This window comes from Callospermophilus lateralis, chromosome 11 (genome assembly GCF_048772815.1).
Source record: "Callospermophilus lateralis isolate mCalLat2 chromosome 11, mCalLat2.hap1, whole genome shotgun sequence".
Taxonomy (NCBI): domain Eukaryota; kingdom Metazoa; phylum Chordata; class Mammalia; order Rodentia; family Sciuridae; genus Callospermophilus; species Callospermophilus lateralis.
The window spans coordinates 92,772,398-92,797,733 of record NC_135315.1 but is presented as its reverse complement, the minus strand read 5'-3'; the positions used below and the strand labels follow the sequence as shown (position 1 = coordinate 92,797,733).

Below are 25,336 nucleotides of genomic sequence, written 5' to 3'. Positions count from 1 at the left end.
TCTCGGCCATCAGCAAGAGGAGCATGTAGGACATCATACTCAGCATTGTGCATATGGTAAAGGGTTTGCATTGCACTGCAGATCTGCTTGCTAGTCACCTCTTCGTAAAATGTAAGGGCAAACCCAAATGTTCGAGAGCCATCCTCTCTTGTGATAATAAAGGCATGGAACTGGGGCTCCCTGGGATCAGCCTGGGTCTTGAATGCCAGCCCTTTAGGCATACATAGCATTTCCACTGCATCTTGGTCAAAGGGATTCCATTCTACATTCTCAGGATATCGGGCAAGGACCTTAGACTTGAATGTTCGTCTTTATGGTGTCTGCTCAAAATTTTCTCCTTCAGTCGTACTCGAAATGAAAGGGCTGGCACCATCCCTGGCTTTAGAAGCCTGTATGTACTGGCATAATGCCGACAGCTCGTCCGGCTCCAGCCCGGTCTCGGTGTCCAGCCCGCAGATGACAAAGTAGTCGGCGGAGCGACTGGGCGCCGAGCCCCCTCCTCCGCCGCCGCCGCCGCTCATGGCGCTGGGGCCGAGCAGGGCCGAGCCGGGCCGGGCTGTGCGGAGCGGCGCGGAGCCCCCGCACCCGGGCGCCCGCCCGCCCTCAGGCCGCCCCTCCCGCCGCCGCTGCCGCTGCCGCCGCCGCTACCGCGGCTCGGGCCGCCGCCCCCGACCCTGGCCCGGTCCCCGCGGCCGCCGCTGCCGTGACGGGGCAGAGGGGTACCGGGCCGCCCCGCGCCGCATCCTGGACGCCTTCGCTCTGCGCCGCCGCCGCCAGCCCAGAGCGCCGCGGCCCGAGCGAGCCTGGAGCCACTCTTATTATTTTAAATGTGGCTCATTTATGTGTATTTTTCCTTTACTTTCCTTTGTATAAATTTTTTCTTTCAAAATATTGAGACTGATATTTAGTGAATGAATTCTCAGTTTTCTTTTAAATTTATTATTTATGTGTGTGATTTATTTTTTACCACAACCTAGACATATAACATATTTTTAAGAGTTATTGATGTGATAATGAAACATATTTAAGATTTATATATTATCTTTTGATACTCTATGGATATTTTTATATATATTATCTTTTGACATCTATAAAACCACCTAAATAATCAAAATAATTAATATGGCCAATGACTACAAGTATTTTCTGATATTTTTTCTAAATCTTTTCTTTTCTGCTCTTCCTCATTACCTTTCATTTAATGAATTTAATATTATTAACCAAGTCAAATACTGAGCCAGAATAAAAATTATACAGATCAATAAATTCTTTCAAAGGTAAAATACAATGTAACTAATATATATATATATATATATATATATATATATATATATATATATATCACTAATTATGCTACACATAATATGTACATGTACTCTTGCTTTCACTATACCCTCCAGTCTCTCTAAAGGCAACACATTTGTTTTGTTGCAACTAGTTCTTTTAGAGTACTATTCTTTTATAAAATAGAAAACAAACAAACAAAAAGGAATTGTGAGCATTTATTTATTTAATTATAAAAAGAGTAGCTCATTGTGTAGGAAACCAAACCTAATATTAATCACAATTGATGCTTTGTTACTAAAGAAAATCTGTTTGATATAGAAATCAGAATAAAGAGGGGTAGCTCATAATATTGGGGCTGGGCCATTACTAGTGCTGTTATGAGAGGTTACAAGAGGGTAAGAATTGATGGGATGGGTTGAAGGAAAAATATAATGGGTATTTGTTACTACGGGCAAGATGGGGAAGATCAGGTGGAACAGGTAAAAGTGGAGCAATAGCAGATATGAGTTGGATAAGAAGTGACTGGAGAAGAAAAAAAATTAAAAACTTGAGAGGGAAAAAAATGTGGAATTTCCTGTACAGCTGTAAGAGCAGCGAGCCAGGTGTGTGGCTCACTTGTTTGATTATACCATTAACTTCCAGTTTATAAGAATTTCCAAATATGAGACAATTGGCATAAGTATTATGCTATCACAATATTTCCTGTCTTTTTCCAACTGACAGCCACCTTTTTTATCCCTGCATCTTTTATGTCCTCAGCAGTTTCTTTTTCTTTCTCAAATTGATTCTCCTATACATGTAAAAATTTCATATTATTTATATTTTATATAATTGTAACATTTTTGATATGTATAATGATGCCTCACTTAATGATGTGGTTACATTCTAGAAAATGCACCATAAGGTGCTAATGATGCAAGGTACTAACACAATTTTAGATGATATAGAAAACTACATACCTAGAATATAATTTAGCCATTACTGTACATGAAGTCCATCATTAATGAAAATGTCGTGCCACATATGATTATAGGACTTAACATTATAGCAATCAGTATAGACATCATAATGAGATAAAAAATTAGCTCTCTGGAATTAAAGACACAAAACTTAAAATAATTAGCCCTGTGGAATTAAAGACATAAAACTGGCCATTAATACAATGATAAAAGACAGAAACTGCACTGCCATGAAGGAGAAGAAATGATATTCTTTCCAAAGAAAGCTGTGGAGTATCTGCATTACAAAAAAAAAATCATTGTATCATTTCCTAGGATGACATAATAAAGTATTTATTGAGAATAAAATACTTTAGTATAAAAAATAAGATATGCCAAAATTTTTACAAGAAACGGGTTTATACAGTGTATGCAGTGATGAATGACCTTAATACAAGCTACTTGGAAAGAAAAGTAAGAAGAATTGCAAAATGAAGTTCAGCCTAACGGCTAGTGCTGTAGCTCAGTTGGTAGAGCATTTGTCTAGCATGTGTGAGGAAGTGGATTTGATCTCCAGCATCACATGAAAAAATAATAAAATAAAGTTATTGTGTCTGTCTGTAACTAAAAAATATTTAAGAAAAAAAACCAGCTTTAGCATTTTAGTGAGATTATTATTCAAATTAACTTTAGAAAGGACTGTGAATATGGCTGAGGAGTTTGGAAAACCTTTTCTCAATTATCCAAAATAATAATAATAATAATAATAATAATAATAACAATAATAATAATAATATTGAAAGACAAATATAATTGTAAGTTTCCAAAGTTAAATAATGCCTTTATAAAAGGGAAATATTAAAATGTAATTTATATTTACTGTATGATGCCATTAAAGGGTACAAACTGAAGTAACAATTAGGAAAAATTGACTGTCTCACATATAACAAAATGTATGTCTTACATATGAAAAAAGAGAGAAGAAAGATTAGGCAAGAGGATCCCAAGTTTAAACTAGTCTTGGAAACTCATCCACACCATAAGCAAATTAGAGACCCTGTCTCAAACTTAAAAACAATAAAATAAAAATTCGGGTGTGATTGTGAATTTGCTCTATCAATTTGAATATGTCATGTATCTGAGATATGTGTTCCAATTATATTTAAAATGTTTTAATGAAAGTGAGATTAATGTTTTACATAAGATTAACATTGAAATCTGTAGATTTTAAAGCAGATTACCCACCATAGTTGTGGGGCTCATTCTATCAGTTGAAGGACTTTATGAAAAGCCAATTTTATTTCTTTGGAAAACTCTGGCTAACTGACACAGATAACGTTCATATATAAAAAAAACATTTGGGGCTTGGTTCATGTTCAGGGTTGGAGCATTTGTCTAGCATGTTTGAGGCATTGGGTTTGATTCTCAGCATCAAATATAAATACATTTTTTAAAAAAAATCCATCAAACATTATAAAAATAAAATTTAAAAAGAAAACATTTGTAGTTTTAGTTGACTTAGGTTTTTCTTTTTTTCATGTAAAAAGAAATAAGAGATTTATTCTTTCATAATGGATTGTATTTCCTCCCAGAAGCTTCTCCACACTTAACTTGGCTCTGCTACTTAAGTTTACCTTTGTCGCTACATGAAGGATTTTGATTATTATTGTTATTGTTATTACCACAAAAAGTCAACTATCCTGTGAGAAAAAAAATTCACGACTTCCACAGATGGAAACCATATTTCATTGCTTTTTTTTTTCAAGTGGTTATGATTTTAAAGGTCATCCTCTCACCTCCTACTTATTTGCCAGGCTTCTGTAGGGTAAACATCTTAAGCAATGGCAGCAAATTTGAAAGTGAGTCATGGAATTGAAATTTTTCTTCTCAGTGCTAAGAGCTCTGCACTTTCCCATTCTTTTACTAAATGACAATTTCTGAAAACACATCTGGCCAAGTTCATTTTCATTATTTGTGAAAAGAAACATACCCCAATTCTATACTAAGAAAAAGACATTTATGGAATTAGTTTCTAAATTACTTTCTAAAGTAAATGTATCCCCGGTGGTCTGTACAGGCCACACACACACACACACACACACACACACACACACACATACACACATACACACAAACAACAAAATGCATATTAATGAATAGTTTTAATATATCTGCTTTTGTGTTCTGGCTTTTACTTTAAATAATTACTTTAAATAATTAGGCACACTGAAAAAGAGAACAAACCTTTAAACACCAGAGAGCCTAGAGTACAGACGCCAGGTGAAGGAAGAAGTTATGCATTGCTTAATCTGCTTAAAAAATCTGCAAAACACACACACACACACACACACACACACACACACACACACATAATCCTCTTCATGGAAAGTTAAATGTCTAGAGAGAATGAATCCCCAGAAAAGATGCAGAAGCCATTAAATACTTATCTGGGTTCACTGGTGAAGTTTTTCCCCTGTATAAATCCACTCAGGAGAAAGAAGATTTCAACTAAAATTTTCAGCCACAGAAAAATTAGTCTAAGAAGACTTCAAGAAAAGAAAGAAGGAAAAGCCATGCTATATTGTAGAAACTAAAGAATCTTAAAAAATAAGAATACTTAGTGTTTTTGTTAAAAAATTAAAAAATGACAAAAACACTGAAGTTTAAAAGTATTATGAATCACATCGGTTACACATCCACGTTTTTACATACTGCCATACTAGTGTCTGTTGTATTCTCTTGCCTTTCCTATCCTCTACTATTCCCCCTCCCCTCCCCTCAAATCACTGATGTGATTCTTCAATCTGTATATCACGTAAAAATGGGAGTTCATAACCCACTTGAATCAAATGTATGAAATATGATATGTCAAAAGCTATGTAATGTTTTGAATAACTAATAATATAAATTAAAAAATAAAAATAAAAGTATTATGAAGTACTAATAACAATAAAAACTAAATGACTTAATAAATGTAATTTTCAGGGATAAATCTATCAAACATATAATTTTAAATAAAAGTGATTATTAAATTTATGGTTCTCAGTCACCCACACCTCTAGTACTGGTTTAGAACTCAGGAGTACTTCACCTCTGAGCTGTACACACTGTTCTTTTTATTTATTTTTTTTAATATTTATTTTTTAGTTATTGGCGGACACAACATCTTTGTTCGTACGTGGTGCTGAGAATCGAACCCGGGCCGCACGCGTGCCAGGCGAGCGCGCTACCACTTGAGCCACATCCCCAGCCCCTGCACTGTTCTTTTTAAATAAAATTTTTAATTTTGAAAAACTAAATTTCCCAGGCTGGCTTTAAATTAGAATTTTCTTTCTTCCATTAACCTCCAATGTTCTGGAGTTATGGCATGAGACACTGTGTGCAGCTTTTCAATCTTAAATAGACACATAAATAAATAAGACAAATAAAAATGTAATATTAGTAATGAGAAAGAATAATAACCGTAGTCAGGTAAAGATATATAAACAAAGAAAAATCCAGGATAATTGATATGTGCATTTTGCCCCAGATATTTGACTTGTGAGGCTCAATCAGAAGGATCACAAATTCAGGACAAGTTGCAGCAATTCAGCAAGACCCTAAGTGACCTAATGAGAGTCTGTGTCAAACTAAAATATTGAAAACATAGGGATAGAGGTTGATAGAAAAGTGTCACTTGGTCCAATCTCCTATAACAATATATAAATTAATAAAAAAAACACAAGAGATTACAGAAAGTGATTAATGGCATTTTGTTTCAAAACCAAGAAGGATTATTTTGTAAAATATCAAAATAGGAATCTAAGTCAATAGTTTAATATATTTAGTGCTTAATTAAGAATATGAATTTATTTACCAAAATTAATTTTTGTCTTAAACAATAAAAATCATTAGGCAATACAGACCTTTTTATAAGGAAATAAACTTGGAACATTTTAGTAGGTTTTTATAATTTCAAAATAAAATGTGGACAAAATCTTAGCTCACATTAGTATAATCAAATTAGGACAATAGCCTGAATTATCCTTGAATTAATCAGTCAAAATTTGTATAGTCAGTCCAGTACACATAAATCTCTTTTTTAATTGTTATAACTTTTTACATCATGTGTTTAGATAGTAATATAATAATCTTTTTTTAGGAAAATACTTTTATCATTAAAATATAGATGATTTTTTTTTAGGATCAAATGTGTGCTTTTTTTGGTTGAAGCATCTTTTTTTCAGAATTTTTTCTAGTTATACTTTGGAACAATTTTTTGCAAACCTTAGAATTTATAAACAAATGTTGTACTTTGATAAGAAATATCAATGAAAATATTGTTAAAATCCTTAGCTATTTTGTAGACAGAATTATATTTGTTTATCATCTTATAAGTTTGTATAATAACTTGAGAATTAGAAACTACTTGAAGATTGTATTTTCTCTTAAAAGCAAATTTATAGTAAATATATTTATCTCAAATATCTGTAACTAAAAGGCAGATTATCTGATATATGTACATATAAAACACAAATTATGAGTTTTCTGTTGAAGAAAATCAATTAGACAAATATATATTAATTAAACAATTAAGTATATGTGTTAATTATTTTAGATTACCAAATATAGGTTATCTGAATACCTAGGAAAACATATATTAAGAATAAGAAAATAACTTATAATTGTATGGACTTTATGTAACCACGTGGTTTTTAAATACTTGGATCCATTTAAATTTAATTTTAATTAGGAGTGCACTCTTATATGTGATGTCACTTAATGTAACTGAAATAAGATCCTTATGCATACATGTTTAGTTTTTGTAATTATATAGTCAGGAATGAGAATAAGGATTTTTTTGTTCATCATAGGAACATTGTTGGCTTTTGTTCCTGTGGAGAGAAAATTCATCCCCATAACCTCTAGAATTAAAAGTAAAATACAAAGATGCATGTTTGATATCTCTCATTAATAGAACATTATTTAGTAACACAACTCTAGAGAAAAATCAGGATATTCAACTCAAAAACTAATTTAAATTTAAGGCTGCAATATGGAAACCTGTGGAATTAAATTTTGTCTGAAGAAGATTTTTTTTGTTGTTAGCATTTGCTGGTCAACATTTTAAAAATTCATGCTCTGAGTAGCTCCAGTAAAAATCTGAAACAGAATGTACAGGTTAGTGGCTGAAAGGCATGACAAGAAGTCCTGTCTGAGTGACTGTGGAAGAACCAATGGGAAGCCTGCAAAAAATGCAGAAGGCGGGACCAGGAAGCCCACCACTCCATCCAGGCATCTTGTGGTTACCATGGTGACTCAAACAACATGGAGTCCCCTGCCCATTGTTGGGGTAAAAGTTCCCTGATAATTTTCCTAGCTGATTGCATTTCATTTGATTTTTTTGCATTTCCCCTGCCTGGCCAAGATCCTACAGCAGTAGCAGCTTGCTTTGTCTCTGTGACTTGTGGTGGCAGTTTGTGTACTCCCACACCCTGCACTTCTTTTTGTGACACAAGGGTGCTCCAAAATTTTTTTAGCGGCAGATGCCAGAATTACCATCAGATATTATGTTAGTCTGTGTTTGGCATTCAGGTCAAGTCATTTAAGGGTTAAAAACACTGCTGGCTGCCGGGGTCCAGCCCCAGCGGGGTCTAGGGAGTCCTGAAGGAGGAGTGGCGTCGGCAAAATGATGAGACAGGAGTTGTTCCATTTGAGCAATCTTCAGAGAGAGAGCTAAAGCAGCTTTCTCTGGGTCCCCTTTTATTACAGTTTTTCTCATCATTATAGATTCACAATACGTCATTGATTATATAATTTAAAACTTTGCCAAGACATGACATTTCCTTAACCATGATTGAGAGCACACCGATCTACATTCTTCCAGGATATGACCCCCAGCCATACAATCATCAAAGTACAGAATCATCAATAAAACATGTCACCAATTTACATCCTTCAGATTTTCCCAAGATTTACTATTTTTCCCAAGATATGTTATTTCCTTATTAACTAATGCCAAACTATGTAACCAGACTCTAAGTCTTTTAGCCAATCATTAACCTAAAGTACACTTGTACTTTATTTTTAATCTAAAATTCCCATCTAAAAAAGTCCCTTTAAATCTTATATTTAAAATATCCTAAAGTTTATGAATCATCCTTAAAACATATCAGAAACCTATACAACTAAAGACTTAAGAATTTCTAAACTTAAGAATCTAAATAATGGGGCTGGGGATGTGGCTCAAGCGGTAGCGCGCTCGCCTGGCATGCGTGTGGCCCGGGTTCGATCCTCAGCACCACATACAAACAAAGATGTTGTGTCCACCGAGAACTAAAAAATAAATATTAAAATTTAAAAAATAATAAAAAAAGAATCTAAATAAAATAATATTTCTAACATTATTCTAAAACTGTGTCTTATAAACCTATTTTAATTGATTCCTAAATTTATTCTCATAAAACTGGTTGAGCTGCTTTCTCGAAGAGTTTCTTTATTTCTCAGTCAAGGTACACTAGTTCTCAAAGAGTTTGTTTCTCAGTCAAGGTGCACTAGTTCTCAAAGAATTTGTTTTTCAGAGGATAATTGTTGTCCATTATTAGGTTTGTCCACAATGTACTAAGATAGAAGAATAGCCTTTTACTTAGTCCTTGATATGCTGAGGGGTGGGTAGAACGGCCTCCAAGGCATGAACTACCTGTTCTGTTCTAGCCATCTGAAATTTAATTTGTTTGGCATTTAACATACTCATGCCTCCTGTGAGAAACATAAGCATGAAAATGCAAAGTCCCAATTACATAAAAAAGGGTCTCATGGTTTCGGTTACCCACCAACCAGCGTGGCTTTGCCAGCATTCATCCTCACTGTGACCCTGTCAAGACAGTGAGTGGGGGATCGCCTCCACCAGCTGGCCACAGGGGCTAAGACCTTATAGCACAGTGAGCAGCAGCGACTAAAGTCTTTTGTCCCCAACGGCTGAGATACAGCCATTCTGATTTATAGTACAATCATGTAGCTAAGAGGTCAGTACATATTTTCTGAGTGTTCACAAAAACAATAGAAAATTGAAATTTGCTTCCCTCCAGGTAAACATCGCATCATTTTCTCTTCCTTTTTCTCACTCTCCTAGCACAAACTTGTAGGAAGATAATAAAGGCCAAAAAAACCTTTTGTCCCCTTTTTTTAGGTGTACATGGACACAACACAATGCCTTTATTTTGATGTGTTTTTTTTATTGATTGTTCAAAACATTACAAAGCTCATGATATATCATCTTTCATACATTTGACTCGATAGGGTTATGAATTCCCATTTTTTCCCCAAATACAAATTACAGAATCACATTGGTTACACACTCACATTTTTACATAATGGCATATTAGTGACTGTTGTGTTCTGCTACCATTGCTATCCCCTATTATCCCCCCTCCCCTCCCCTCCCCTCCCATCTTCCCTCTCTACCTCCTCTGCTGTTGTTTAATTCTCTCTCTTTTTTCCCTCCTCCTTTCCCCTCATAACCTCTTATAATTTTATGTAACATTGAAGGTCTCCTACTTTTTCCATATGCTTTCCCTTCTCTCTCCCTTTCTCTCCCCCCTCTCATCTTTGTTTAATTTTAGTCTTTTCCTCATGCTCATCCTTCCTGTTCTGTTCTTAGTTGCTCTCTTTATATCAAAGAAGACATTTGGCATTTGTTTTTTAAGGATTGGCTAGCTTCGCTTAGCATAATCTGCTCTAATGCCATCCATTTCCCTGCAAATTCTATGATTTTGTCATTTTTTAGTGCTGCATAATATTCCATTGTGTATAGATGCCACATTTTTTTATCCATTCATCTATTGAAGGGCATCTAGGTTGGTTCCACAGTCTAGCTATTGTGAATTGTGCCTCTATAATCATTGATGTGGCAGTATCCCTATAGTACGCTCTTTTAAGATCCTCAGGGAATAGTCTGAGAAGGGCGATAGCTGGGTCAAATGGTGGATCCATTCCCAGCTTTCCCAGGAATCTCCATACTGCTTTCCAAATTGGCCTCACCAATTTGCAGTCCCACCATCAGTGTACAAGTGTACCCTTTTCCCCACATCCTCGCCAACACTTATTGTTGTTTGACTTCATAATGGCTGCCAATCTTACTGGAGTGAGATGGTATCTTAGGGTGGTTTTGATTTGCATTTCTCTGACTGCTAGAGATGGTGAGCATTTTTTCATGTACTTGTTGATTGATTGTATGTTCTCTTCTGAGAAGTGTCTGTTCAGGTCCTTTGCCCATTTGTTGATTGGGTTATTTGTTATCTTATTGTTTAATTTTTTGAGGACTGAACCCAGGTCCCACACGCGCTAGGCAAGCATTCTATCACTGGGCCACAATCCCAGCCCTCCCAAATTTTTTTATAAAGATTTACAATTTTTTTTTTAAATTCACAAAAGCACTCTTTCCATGGAAAGGACTCAACTCAACAACATAGCCCATTAGCCATTTAAATATCTATATTTATTTAGAGTCTCTAGAATTATACACAAATATTAAAAATTTAAATGTCACAAATTTTCTTTCTATCTAGTTTACTTACTTTCTACAATCCAGCCCACAATACTCTGCAATCCTAAGCTTGCTTAATTTCTGGAGAGAAATACTGAATTCACTAAACTTTCTTTAATATTTAAATTAGAGTTCCCGTGCAAGCCAGCATTTGTTGCTTTTGTTCAGGGTACCTTAAAGAGTCAGCAGGATAAAATAGACACTAGTATTTCTGTATGTATACACGTGTCTTTATAACCAATGTGATTCTGCAACCTGTACACTCAGAAAAATGAGAAATTATACCCCATTTGATTCAAATGTATGATATGTAAAGATCATCGTATTGTTATGTCTAATTAAAAAAATAAAAAAAAGAGTCAGACCTTTCTGCCCACCCAGGGATGCCAATTGCTGGGTTTCTTTTCTCGTGACTAAAGGGCTCAGAGATCACTACAGCTAAATTGGGCTAATTGGGATGTGCAAAATAACCACACAAGAGACACAAATACTTTTTTGTTTGGAGTCCCTGTGATGACTCTTCTGATCTTAAGGGTATGCAGGAAGAGAGAGAACAAGAGAATGAGAGCATGTGCTGACCCCTTTTATTGATGAGAAGATATTCAAATGAGGCAAAGGGTCAGATTTCAGGGGGCTGAGACTATCTTCATGATGTTCACTGTAAGCAGGTTGATTGGCACCTGAGTAGGCCACACCCAAGGGAACAGTAAGAGAAAGGGACACACACAAGGCATTTCCATAAAAGATTCTATCCTAAAAAGGGTCATATTAAAAAGGAACAGGTGAGCATAGCTTCACCCAAGGGGCTGTAAAAAGACACACTCCAACCCTCCAACCCTCAAACCCAAGAAAGGAGGGGAAAGCTCTGCCACATTTCTGTGACTGAGCGCCTAAGCACCCAGCCTGGGAGTGTGACCCAGTCATGTACAAGATTGATCTCCCACACTTATACAATGTTTGTGGGAATATAAAATATTTAACCAGTATGGGGAACACTATACCTATATGTGCAGAAGAATACATACTCCTCTGTAAGAATTTTTGGAATAGAAAATCAACATACAGATAAGATACTTTTGTAAACATGTTTATTGTGGTACTATTCACAATAAAATATGAAATCAACATATATGTCTGTCAAAAGATGAATGTGGAAAAAATTGTGACATACACACACAATGGACTTATAGTTTGTCATAAGAAAGAAAGAAACATATCATTTGCAGGACAATGAATAGAATTGGATTTTACATGTCACATAAATTAGTCAGCTAGGGAAAAATATGTATTATCCAATCTTGTATAAAGTAAAACAAGGGTAATGAGGATTAGAAAGAAAAGACAGATTATTTGTAAAACATAATGGGATTTGAGAGAGGAAGAGAGAAAAAGAGGACATAAGAAGAGGTGGATTAAATCAATTCAAGTATGCAAATAGAATAGTCAAACCCATTAATTCTAGAATTGATGTAATACAAGCACTAATCTAGAAATATAAATAAAATGCAAGTTCATTAACTTAAAAAACTGATGTGCAAAGTCTAAAACTAAAATCAGTAGAAAAACCATGCTGGAATATTTTAATAGCAATGATATTGATAATAATTTTTGGAAAATGACATAAATTAGTTTCACATTCTACCATAAAATACCTGAAGAAACCAATTTATAAAAAAACCTGATATACCTCAGTTTTTGGTGTTGAAGGCACATTGTTTTTCTTTCTCAGTTCTGAATAGGGCCCTGAATTGTGGCACACCCTAGCAGGACCATGTGTGCAAGAACATGGTTACACCTCAAACAGGAAACCAAATACAGAGCATTTGGGGTTACACTATCTAATGGGCATGCCCACTGACATAGGGATCCACCCCTGAAAACTTTTCAGGGTTCCACAACATTCTAGTGGCACCACTGGGAGACCAGATTTTTAATATGTAGGCATTTGGGGGACATTTAAAATCTGGTCCTTAATATGATACCAAAACTATGAGCAACAGTACAGAAATAGACAACCAGAACAATGTCATAACTCAAATATCCTGCTTGGCAAAGAATACAACAGTAAAAAAGCAAGAGAGTTGGAGAGTAGATTCTCAAACAAGATATATGACATGGATTAATATACAAAGTACATGATAGGCAGTTCCAATTCAAGAATAAATAATAAATAAAAACCCAGTTGAAAATGATCAAAAAATGAGAATATATATTTTCCCCAAAAAGCATAGAAATGAAAAAAATATATAAAAAGATGTTCAGTGTTAAGGATCATCATGGAAATTACTGGATATCATTGTATAATGTGTGGTCCAGGCTTTGGGGAAGTTTCTAAACTTTTTAGTGGACTTTCAGTGTTGGACAGGCAGTTATTTACATTTTTATGTCATATATATTTGTTAAGATCACAGATTTTATTAAAATATTGTTAACATGATAAAAATTGCAATCAACAATGTAAAGTTAAGGGTACATCTTCAGGTAATTGATCGGATTGTGATGGTTGTACTATTTTTAATATTAACTAACTAACTAACTAAATAAATAAATAATCTTTTTGATTGTCTGAATATTTGGATGTGGAAATTTCCACCCTAAAAATTAGTTTTAAAATATTTAATATAACAGAATCAGCATCTCTTCTTCTGTTGGAAATAAAAATAAGTTTTTAAAAGAACATATAAATATACAACTATTCATAAATTTTTAAATAATTTAATTGACACATGTACTTCTTTTTCTTAATTTTTTTCAGTTATTGATAAATGAAATAACTATTTATTTTATGTAGTCCTGAGGATCACACCTAGTGCCTCACACATGCGAGGCAAGTGCTCCACCACTACAACTACCCCAGTCTGACACATGTACATCTTTGTAGCACAATATTAATAATTTGATACATACATTGTTAAAAATGGTATAATTAACATTTTGCCTTCTCAAATACTTATCATTTCTAATTACTTTCTTTTAGTTAATTTGAATCATATCATAAAGTATAGTAGATGTACAATAGAACACCTGAACTCATTACTTTTACAAATGTTTGTCAAGTTTTAAATTTGCCTACAACTGAAGTTTCCAAATTTTCAGCATGTTTGCTGGCCAATTGTCCATGAAGTGACCAATTGAGGAGTGGGCCATGGAACAACCACAGGGAGTGCCACAAGTGACCTCATGCCCAGGGCTGTGCTTGCAGGATAAGTGGTTTGCCACTCACACACCTAGCATGGTGAAGTGGTTTGCCACTCAGATGACCTTAATGTATGCAGTACTTCATGCACTCGTCCCCAAAATTCCCCTCTCTGACTATGCTGCAAAGACTTAAGCCAACCTGTTTGTCTTGCATTCATTGGCCTTTACATGGTTACATAATCATATCACAACACATAAAAATATTATCACTATTATAAAGAGTAAGGCCAGGGTAATATCATTAAAAGGGCTAGTTAATTTGGCTATCAGGTTTTCCCAATGTTAAGTCAATTCCTGGAAAAAGGAAGAGGTGTTCAAGATAGACACATTCATCTCATTGATTTTGACAATTGACAGTAAGGTTATGCATAGTCATAATACAGTTAGCATCCCAAGTGCCCTTAATAAACTGAGATAAATCAGAGAAGTGTAAGGTTACACTTGCAGATGCAGCATATTGGGTGACACAAATACTATAGAATTCAGGATCACAAGTAAGCCTTGCAACATAAAAAGAATATCTAGTTGTTCTTGGTGGAGGTCTACTTTTTCCTGAATGACTAAAATAGCAGCTCAGGACAGTTTATTTAAAGGTTTCTGCCATGGCAGAAATTTTTTTTGTTGTTGTTACAGTCCGAGCAGTCTGGATACTCTGAGTGAATGAAGAAGCAACAGTGGCTGTGGTGGTGATGATGGCCACAAATAATTCCAGAGATGATGAGGCAAATTGCATGCCCTGTCTGGTGTAGGATCTCATTCAGGAAATTCTTCATCTCCATGTCCCATGGACTCCTCAACTCTCTGGATAGGTGTACAGGAAGCCAGATTGCTAGGGATACTCTGAGAATAAAATATAAGTTTTGCTTTCATAGTAGGGGTTAGAAAATTTGTGAGTTAGCAGGATATTTTGATTGCACAAGTTATCTCTATATTAGTAATATTTATACCATCAATATCATTCATTATTAGTATGGCAAAGGGTGGCATAACACAAACTTGGTGGGTATGAGAATAATTTGGCACAAAATCAAATTTATGGTAAGGATATAATCTGCTTCCCGTTTGGTGAATCTAGCAGCTAGAAATATTGGCATGATATCCATCATTCCAAACTGTTTTTTCTGTATACCAGTTGATAAAGTCTTGTCCTGCATAGCAGTTACTGCAGGATCCCATATGGTTTTTGGGCATGTCAGTTACATTCCAGGTTGTTGCACCTGCCCAGGTGCTTAGATGTTGTTCTTCCCCAGAGAAATTCCTCTTATCAAGGAGATAAGATATGACACTGAAACATCAATTCCATGGAATGCTATCATTATCTGAGGGGGGTTTCCCAATAAGGATTGTTGGGCATGTTGGCATAAAGAATTTCTTGCATTTGCCATGGGGAAGCCTATTGCTATAGGTAGCATTAACTATAAATCTAAGGTCAGTGAGAAATAGCACAACATATGACTTATTGTAGTTATCTATAATAGTTTCATTGGCAAGAGAAAAACTGATTGAACTTCCTGGATTATAGGTCTTGTAATCTACTACAGAAGAAAAAAAAACGGGCAGAGTGGGTTTGGAAATGCTGGTATGCTAGGATACAGTTAATTTCTGGATAGATAAGTCAGGATTAATAAGGTTGGTATTATTTGAAAAGAACTTAGGTAAAGCTTCTTCCAAATTAGCAATAGCCAGAGGGGTGGTCTAGTGACCAGGGCCCAATTTACTTGGGCCATAGTACTGTTGATATTTAGAGGTGTGCATAAAAGTAGAAATAAGAAAGATTAGGACCATGACCCTGGCTTTCTCCATATTATTTGCCTGCTGTATTAGCTTCTTTACATTACTCCCTGAGATCTTGTGATAGAGTTTCCTTTGGTGTCCTTGTGTCCATTTACATTTTTGCTGTCTCTTGCCTTGGAATTTACAGCAGACCAGCATGGCTGGTAGGAATCCAGGGTTAGACATGGTGAGCTGTAATTTTGTTTCCTGGGAAGATATAAGCAAAACCTTTACCCAACACCAGAAGTGGTGAAGGCTTTGGTTAAGTGGTCTTTATTGCACTAAGTGTAAGTTTGATGGCTCCATTAGGGTGGCCCAATGCTTAAAGCAGGTGTACAATCATCACCTTTAAGTACTGTTAAAAAAATTAAAGAGAATAATATTAAGAATATCATAAGGAGACCATGGGAGGCACTTTCTATCCCCTATTGTTTTAAAATGATTGCTTTTAACCCCTTTTGGTATGTTTCCATTTTCCCTTACCCCTGGGGTTTTAAGGAATACCCATGATATGTTTGATGTCTCACTTGAAACAGAATTCTTTAAAGGCTATACTGGTATTTGTTAAGCCATTGTCTTTTTTTTAAATTTGATATGATACTCCCATAGTTCTAAAACAGTTCAAAAGGTAATAACAGACAAGTTTGGATTTTTCTCCTGGGGCCTCCATTGCCAGGGGGAGCCTCAAGTAGGTGTCTATGCATACATGAGCATATTTTAAATGCTCAAAGGATGGCACATGAGTAATATCCATTTGCTTTAGGGACTTGAAATTTAGACCTTGAGGATTAACAACTTGCGGTTTTAAAGGTCCTGTAGACAACAAGAAGGGGATTTAGCATGTTGTCTAGTAAATAGGTTGCAATTTTTCTTTGTCAATTGAGGAAGCAGTTTGTGCAAACTATGGGCTAATTAATTAAACTTGCTATGAAGCCTGATTGTCTGCTCAGGTAAGGAGGAATTGCAGTCTCCAAAGATCATATTATAATCCTCCTTATATAGTTGTTACAAAGGCTCAGGCAACTCAGAATTGGTTTCTATATTTTGAATGTAAAAAAGATTAGTCATTCTTTCTAGGAGTATCTGAATAGATTCCAGGAACAATGTAATCATATTAGTATCATTTTTTATGAAAGCAAAAGGCAATCTAGAAATGGCCATGGCACAATGCTGGCTATCCACATTAATAGGCTCAGGGAATTGTTGCAAGACCAAGATTATAGATGATAATTCTAGTGCTTGGGGAAATTCAGGGAATATTTATATTAGAAGGACCTTTTCAACCCAGTGCTGCGCCCCTCCCCTGACTCAGGCAATGGCAAGGCCCTACTGAGGTGGATGGCGTAAAGCGTCCATCCTCTGGAGGAGCGCAGTATGTTTCTGGGAATGGGCTGATTTGTTTTTGTATTCTTTAAATAAGTATAGTTGTGACTTCTCAAATGACCATTAAGTATGAAGGAAAAAAACATGACTTTCCCAATTAATGCAACTACTTCTAAAGAATAGATCTGTTTGCTCTAAATGCAATGATTCAGCTGTGAAGCATAAATTGTTAATGTCTAATGAAAAATTCCCTGTATTCTTGTCAAGCAAGTTTTTGAGAAATTAAATTAAAATCTAGAGAAGAAAAATTACTGTTAATAAGACAGATTAGTGCTTAGTACTGGGCAACTTTTTCTTATTCCTATGCACAATGGTTTGTGCTCTTACTGTTGTTTGGTTAAAATTAATAACAAGTCAACCACTTGCCGTATCCATGGCACCGGTTCCAGTCAGTAAGTCAAGAAAGAATAGTCAAGGTATAGGCCAATAGTTTGGGACATTTCTAACTATTATTAAAAGTTAACTAAGCAGAAACAGCTCAAAGCAAAACGCAAACTGAAAGTACAAATGCTTGCTTATGCATAAGCCAAGATACATTCTTCTATTCTAATTGTAGCTATGTAATATTTTGTTTCTTTGAATAATGATTTCTGTTTTGTAACCACAAAGTACTATGAGCCTGCCAAAATGAAAAGTATATATGATCAACTTCACATGTAAAGATTGGGATCAGCACCTTCTCTTTGGTGTCTATGTTGTTTCTCCACCCCCATTTCGCCAACTCCTCACCATCCATTCCTCTCCTGAGACCCCCTGTTGGAGCTGGACACCAACAACCCCAGTATCAGGGTGGAAAAAATTATGCTAATTTTCCCTGTAGACCTGGCATCTGTAAACACCAAGGGTGCACTCAGAATAGGCTGGCCCAAATTAACTTTTGTTGCCCTTAGAGGCACAAGGGAAATAATTCACAGAATTCTTGATGGAAACATATGACAGTAAAGGATGCCGGTAAAATTACTAATGGCTGCTTGAAAATTATGGCTAAGCATCATAAGATTATTCACTTCTGAGGTTGTGAAGGAGTTATGAGCTTATCTGGTTCCTTCCCATGCACTCACAGTAGAAATCTTCTCAATGAGGTGATCATCTATGGGATGCCTTCAATTTGACTTTGGACTTTCCTTTATGTGTTGGAAGAACAGTGCACCTATGATATGATATTGTCTGGGTCTTGCCAGATGACTACAGTAGGGATCCCATAAGTTAGGCATACTATTGCGCAGGCATACTTGTTAGAGTGATAGCATTTTACCTTCATGTTGTTTAGAAAGAATAGTCAAGGTTTAGAATGTATTAACCAATTCTAAAGCCTAAAGGGATTCTGTGGTAACCTGCCAGGGGGAGTATAAATGTGGATCTCCCTTTAGAAAATCAAATTTGTTGAGTAGTGATCTTTACAGAAGGTCTAAGCCAATTTAAATGCAGCAGGATAGTCTAAAATTGGTTGAAGATATACTTTTCAGAGAGAGCAACACAAAGAGTGGCTTGCATAACTGCTTCTGGCAGGAAACAATGTCCTAAAAAACCTAAAAGGGCGTTCCTTTTGGATTTTTTTTTTCCAGAGAAATAGTCAATCTCAATTCATTTAAGTTGTCAATCAAATATGTGAAAGCCTGTTGCAGTATAGCCTCTATCTCATGTGCTAAGAGTAGGTCATTCATATAGTCTACCACAACAAGACTTTTATATTGCTCAAGGCCCCTTAGGGCTTGAACAACAAACGACTGACAAATAGTGGGACTATTTTTCATGCCTGTGGTAACATTTTCCACTAGAAACATTGTGTAGGAACCGATTTGTTAATGAACAGTACCATAAACACAAAGCATTGTCTATCAGCAAGATGCAGTGGAATGGAGAAAAATGAGGCCTTTATGTCAGCTGTGCAATTTTTGTAGCCTTTGGAATACATCGGGTAAATGGAAGCTCAGGCTGAGTGGTGCACATCTTTTGCATAATCTCATTTATGGCTCTCAAATCCTGAAGTAATTTCTACTTGCCTTTTGCCCTTTACTGAATACAAAAAAAATGGGTTATTCAATGGACTATGAGAGGCTCAATAGGCCCCAACCCCAATTGCTTCTTTACCAATTCCTGGATATGCTTTAACTTTTCTTGGGAAAGTGACCACTCTTCCACCAATAATGATTCATCAGAGAACCATTACAAACTTTTGAGAAAAGGTGCTGTATTATGAACAGTGGTCTTTAATATTATGGCGACATCTGAATCTCCCTCTTAAGTTTGGGAATTTTAAATTTGTGTCTATTATGTCATCATAACAGGCATGGTCAGCAGTAGTGAGCACTGCTCCTATGGAGCCCAAGATATCTCTGTCAAATAGGTATTTCTTCCACCACAAAGGGGCAGATGGTCTCTTGGTTGCTATTCATGTCCTAAAGTGTCCAGCCCTGTTCTGTCTGCCAACAGGGGATTAGTTTTCTCACTCCTGTAACATTGGGCCCTGGTTTAGTGGACCATGACTCAGGCTGTTTATTAACTTCAGCAAAATTAAGTCAGCCCCTGTGTTCATCACCTTCTTGACATTTTCTCATTTATATTTATCATTTCCCTGGGTTTATTGTCCACCATATTCCTGGACCCCTTATATAATCTGATTAGTTGTTTGGCTGTGTTTCTGTTTTTCTTTGTTTGGACCCTTTCTTTGATGTAGAGCTAGGGGGTGCCTGGAAGCACTTTAAAGGTTTTTCTTCATAGTCTCAGCTTTACCAAAAGTCACTAGTGCAGTGTCATCTCTTTTGTCACTGAAGGCAGAGCAATTGTTTGCCCCCTCCTCTTCTAGAAGAGCAATCTTGAGAGAAATGCCCTTTTCATCCATAGAAACAACACTCATCTTCTTTATTTTGATGATTCATGGAAAGAGCTAAGAATGCCAAGGCCATCAACATGGGCTATTGGCTTGGTGTTCCTGTATCTTGAGTGGCCAAAATTTAGTCATCCCTTGTGCATTTATGTTCCTTATTTAGTTTATTCAATATAAACTTATTTGGCCAAAACTGTCCTAGCTTTTTCATGACACAACTTTCTTTCTACTCTTTACTCTGTCAATAAACTGTGGCAAGTTCTCAGTGGCTTTCTGCTTTAAGAACTGTATAAGAACTGTACCTTCATGAGCTGGCAACTTTGTCTAGGCTCTTGGAGCACAGAGCCCCACCTGATAAAAATAATTTGGTGGATCTGTGGCTTGTACAGCAGGGGAACTGTAGATTCTTACTCCCTCCAAGCATTTAGCTGGAAGGTTAACATTTGGAGTGTGGTTAGAATCCCCCTGCTGTTTACATTCATCATGGAAGTATGCCTTCCACTGAAAACTAAAATTTGCAAGCTCAAGAGCCAATCTAGCTAGGTTTTCCCAGTCTTGAGGGCAACTGAGTTCAAGACTGAGTTATTTGAGCATTTGATCTGCAAATGACCCCCGGGTTCCATCCTCTTTTACTGCCATCTTTAATTCTTTCAGGGTACCCAATGCATGTGTATATCAAGTGGCAGAATGCTGTGGCATAGGTGATGTGTTGATTGGGAAGGCTTGCACTCATTTACCCCACTTTTCATCTCTTGTCTTACATTTATCTTCAAAAGGACCTCTGGCCTCCTGAAATGGGTTTCTAAAAGAAAATGACTTGGACCTGTCTGGTGGCCTGGTCATTTCTAAACTGTCTTAGTTCCTTGCTGGCTTTGGCATTGCCTCATAAAGAGGCAGTTGTCATTGACTCAGACAATGATGTAAACTTTGTCTGTCGGTAGAGGGCGCACTTGCACCATTTGTGGTTGTTTCTTCCTGAATCAGTTGTGCTAGTAGTACCATTTTCTGCCCCTCTCCTTCCTGTACCTGTTGTGGTTGCTTTATTTGAAATAGATTCTCACCCTTAATTTTCTATGCATGCTGGAGTTGCTTGATTTGACATAGATTATCACCCCCACCTTTTTCAACTTGTCTTTTGTGCACAGCCTCATCTTCCCTCAGGGCCATCATTATATGCAAGGGTCTATTGCAGGGCCCTCTAAACTTTGCTGAATGGCTGTCACAATAGAAAGAATATTTATAGTGGTAAAGTATACTCCTGTTTAACTTCAGCTTCCCATGCATTTGCCATTATCTTGTTCAATATACTAGGATCAAAAATATAAGCAGCTCTTATCCATTGAATGGCATCAATCACAACATCCCAGAATTTCTGGGGTTCTCTCTCATTGAGATTAAATCTTCTATTATCTAAGAGAGTGTCCAGAACTTGCAGCTGCAAGTTTTTGGTTGTACTCAGTAGGTTCCCTATTTCCCCTTCCTCACCACTCTGTGAGGGGCCACACACTGTCTCATAGCCTTACATCAGATCCTTGCTCAGGAACCAGAGGTGTGGGCTTTCTTTCATCCAGCAAAGTGGTCCATGCAACAGGGTAGAGGACATTGTGGCTGCAGAGTCACTAATCAAGACCTCTGAAGAAGAAGCAAGAAGAGGGCCTGATATTTTTTTTCACTTATCATGTATGTATACTCAGGAAGTAGCTAAGCAGATTACAGGCAACCACCAACACAATTTCTGGCCAACTGCCCCTGCAGCAACCAATTGAGGAGTGGGCCATGGAGCGAGCACTAGAACTGCAACATGTGGTCTTAAGACCATGGCTCTACCTACTGGGTAAGCAGTTTGCCACTCACACACCTAGTTTGGGGGAATGGTTAGCCAATCAGACATCCTTAATGTATTCCATATATTCAGTGTTCCATGCACATGTCCCCACAGATGGTCTCTAAGACACCATTGTGGCCTGCCCTCTAAAAGGTTTCTTGAGGTACCAGGGTATTCTCATCCCTCTGGTCTCTTTTAAATAAGATAATTGTGATTAGGTGGTGCAGGGGTGACACATGTACCTCATAGAGAGAAGTTTTGTTGCCGCAGTCTCTGGCTGGGCACAAATCACGAGCCTCCACAAAGCTTGTAGATTCAAACAGCAATTCTTTATTCCCGATCTCACACCGGCCGTCTACAAACACGTTCTGGGGGAATCCACGTTCTCTGCTCAAATCCACATTTTGCCCAAATCCACTCTCTCCCAAATCCACTACTCTGCCCAAATCCACTCCGCATGGGCTTCTGTCTCCCAAAATATACTGTCTGACCCTAAGCACTCAAGAGGAACTCAGCAGCAGGATACGCCCTATTCTAAAGGGGAAACACCCTAATCTCCTATTATGCTAAACTGCCCTATTCTAAAGGGGGAACACCCTAATCTCCTATTATGCTAAACCGCCCTATTCTAAAGGGGGAACACCCTAAACACGGATCCTGCCCTGGTCCTTGAGCAAGGTCACCTTTCAGAAGTCCTTCCACTAGACAGCATGGGAGTAAGCTTGCAAGGAATTTGTCATACCTACTTGGCTGATGGCTCCCAGCATTTTGTTACCTTCACATGGGAACACAGCAGCAAGTCTGCTTATAAATAATTAATGCTCTAATTCTGTTTCGACTAGAATTCTTTATCAGAGAGTATTGATTTATCACTTTCAGGCAGGAAAATCTCATTTTTCTGGCAATAAAATAAATATGGTAGATTAAAGAGTAAAAATTTTTCATTCAAAATTAAATTTAATCAAACTGTGTTCAATACGGCATTTTGTAATTATTATATGTATTAGATGTATAAATCAGTAATTTATGGTATTTGTTATCCCAGTGAAAACAGTTGGTTCATTTACCTGCTGGTCCTTGTTTGTCTCAGGAGAATTCAAGTTGAGTGCAGATATGACTTGAGAAAATGTTCAGCAGGAGAAAATCTTCTGCTGTCCTTGTAGTCTGTGGAGAGTCTTTGCTACAGCTTCATTAGAAGTTTATCTTAACTATCTAGCTAAAAAGTGCTAACAATGTAGACTTTCCCAAAAATGTTGCTCTTTACTTCCTCACAGAACATTTCAGAAAATTTTCTTTTACAAAAGTGTTTATCCTTGAGGGGTTATATTGAGTAGAAGCCATAAGGTGATATGACAATTTTTACAAATTTAGGGTCATTTTCAGGAAGAAATCTTCACAGAGATGTAGAGGGTAAAATACATATAGTATGGAACAACATACTAATATCAAGATTGTTAAGCTGATGAACTGAGAATAGGCCAGTGCCATGTGAGCCATGTTAGAGCTTAATGTGAATGAAAAAATATAAATATTTTGTAAATATTCTGTTACTAGTTTTTAAGTGAATAATTTATAACTTAAGGCAGTACTTTCTGATAATAATATATAATTTTAGAAAAGGAGGGCAATAGATGTTCTTTAAAATGCACTTTAATATTGCTTAGGGACAGCCATTTCTATCTTAATATAATAGTAGATAATATTAAGATATAAGAGTGGGCTGGGGATGTGGCTCAAGAGGTAGCACACTCGCCTGGAATGCGTGTGGCCCAGGTTCAATTCTCAGCACCATGGAAGATGTCGCGTCTGCCGAAAAACTAAAAAAATAAATGTTAAAAATTCTCTCTCTCTCTCTCTCTCTCTCCCCCTCTCTCTCTCACTCTCTCTTTTAAAAAAGTACAAGAGTATGTGCATTCATTAGTGGTGGATTTCTTTTATCACATGGTCACTGAATAGAGAAATTTCTGGCCAAAGGAATCTGTGGAACATTCAAATCACTGTGTTTTGTTTCACTGTCTCAGAACCTGACACCTCTCACTGTTAGTGAATGATCTTGAAAAAGTTTTTCTTACAAACTCATTATGTTTTCCCAGAATGACATGTTTAGGCCTGAATAGTGTCTCCTGTTTGAGAAATGAGCACACAGTGGCCATTAGCATTGTGAAAGGACACAGAAGGTGTGAATGTCTAGATGACAGATGGCTCAGTGATAGCAGAGACTTATATTTGAATGGGAAAGTTGAATGCATTTTAGGGGAGGAGACATGAGAGAGCAACCCTTTGACTGGAGTTTAGACACCAAGAGCTTGGTGGTCATAAAGTTCTGCAGTTGAGAACAAAAGCTTTAGCTATAAATGGGATGTGTGTTCCAGGGGTAAGGTTACTTCCACAAAGCTTTCCAGAAAGTTAATTTTATAGAAAAATCCACTGGGCTCGATATGGGGAAGGGTACTCAAGATTTTGTCTCAACCATACCAAAAAAAAAAAAAAAACTATTCCCTGCTGACATACCTAATTCTTTCTCAACACATTTGGACTTTAGTTTTCAGAATCACCATGCTACTGTTTTTATAAACTTGATCAAGAATATCTCAAATGGCTCCTTACAGAGCTGAAGGGTTTGATTCAAATTTCCTCAGTGTCACAATGCAGAATGAGGGTTCCTCTTCTTGACTCTGGAAAGATTATTTCAGCTTCTATTAGACCTGAAAACTGGAACTGCAATTGAATATTTAAATCTGCAGTCTGTTCCCAGGTATCTTATGCCATTCACTATCAGATCACCTGGAGACAATTAAATGTCTCATTAAATCAAAGGCTTCTGAGGTTCTGTCTCACAGTTATCATCTTATGAACCACTGAGTCCAATACATTCAATGTCCAGTGTTTAAAAAATTTAGTGTATATTAGCTATAAGATCCGAAGTATATGCGAATAGAATACTGTTTTGAAATTATTTAGAATCTGTTTAACCTCACCATGAATAATTTTCAAAACTATTTTTTTATTTTGTTCTCCTGTAGATCATTCAAAATCATATCAATTATAATTTTTTATCATAGATGTAAAGATTTGGTTTCAAAAATTACCCATTCTGAACATACAATTTTTGAGTGCAAGGGCCATTACTTAATTGACTGTCCAATAAAGATATGTTATGATTTGCAACTCCATGGGTCCCTTTGAAGATGGTGAACCAGTGAAACTTCTAAACACAAGAAACTAAAAAGTAGTTGAAACAGGGGAGTAATATTTGTGTAGTTAAAACATTAATTCCAGTGATAATATAAGCCACTCAACTTTGTATAGAAAATTATGCTTACTTCAAAATTTCTAATGAGGGAGAAGTGAAAGTATCCTTTTCAAAGAGAAACTAACAGACTTCAAAAAACAAATACTTACAAATTAGAAAATGAAATGAAATTTGTATTATATGCAGTATAAATAATAGTTTAATTTGTAGCAGTAATAATTTATCACACAAAAATACTTCATGACACATGTGAATCTCTGAGACACCCAACTCCAACGTGGCACTTAGGAATCTTTTACATATTGCTCATTTTTTATTGATTCATTAC

The 25,336-nt window shown here is 36.4% G+C and overlaps 1 pseudogene; it reads left to right on the top strand.

Moving 5' to 3' along the window:
- The first annotated feature begins 519 nt into the window (after window positions 1–519).
- The window catches only part of LOC143410694 (WAS/WASL-interacting protein family member 3-like), a 144,200-nt pseudogene continuing 119,383 nt past the window's right edge, over window positions 520–25,336 (top strand).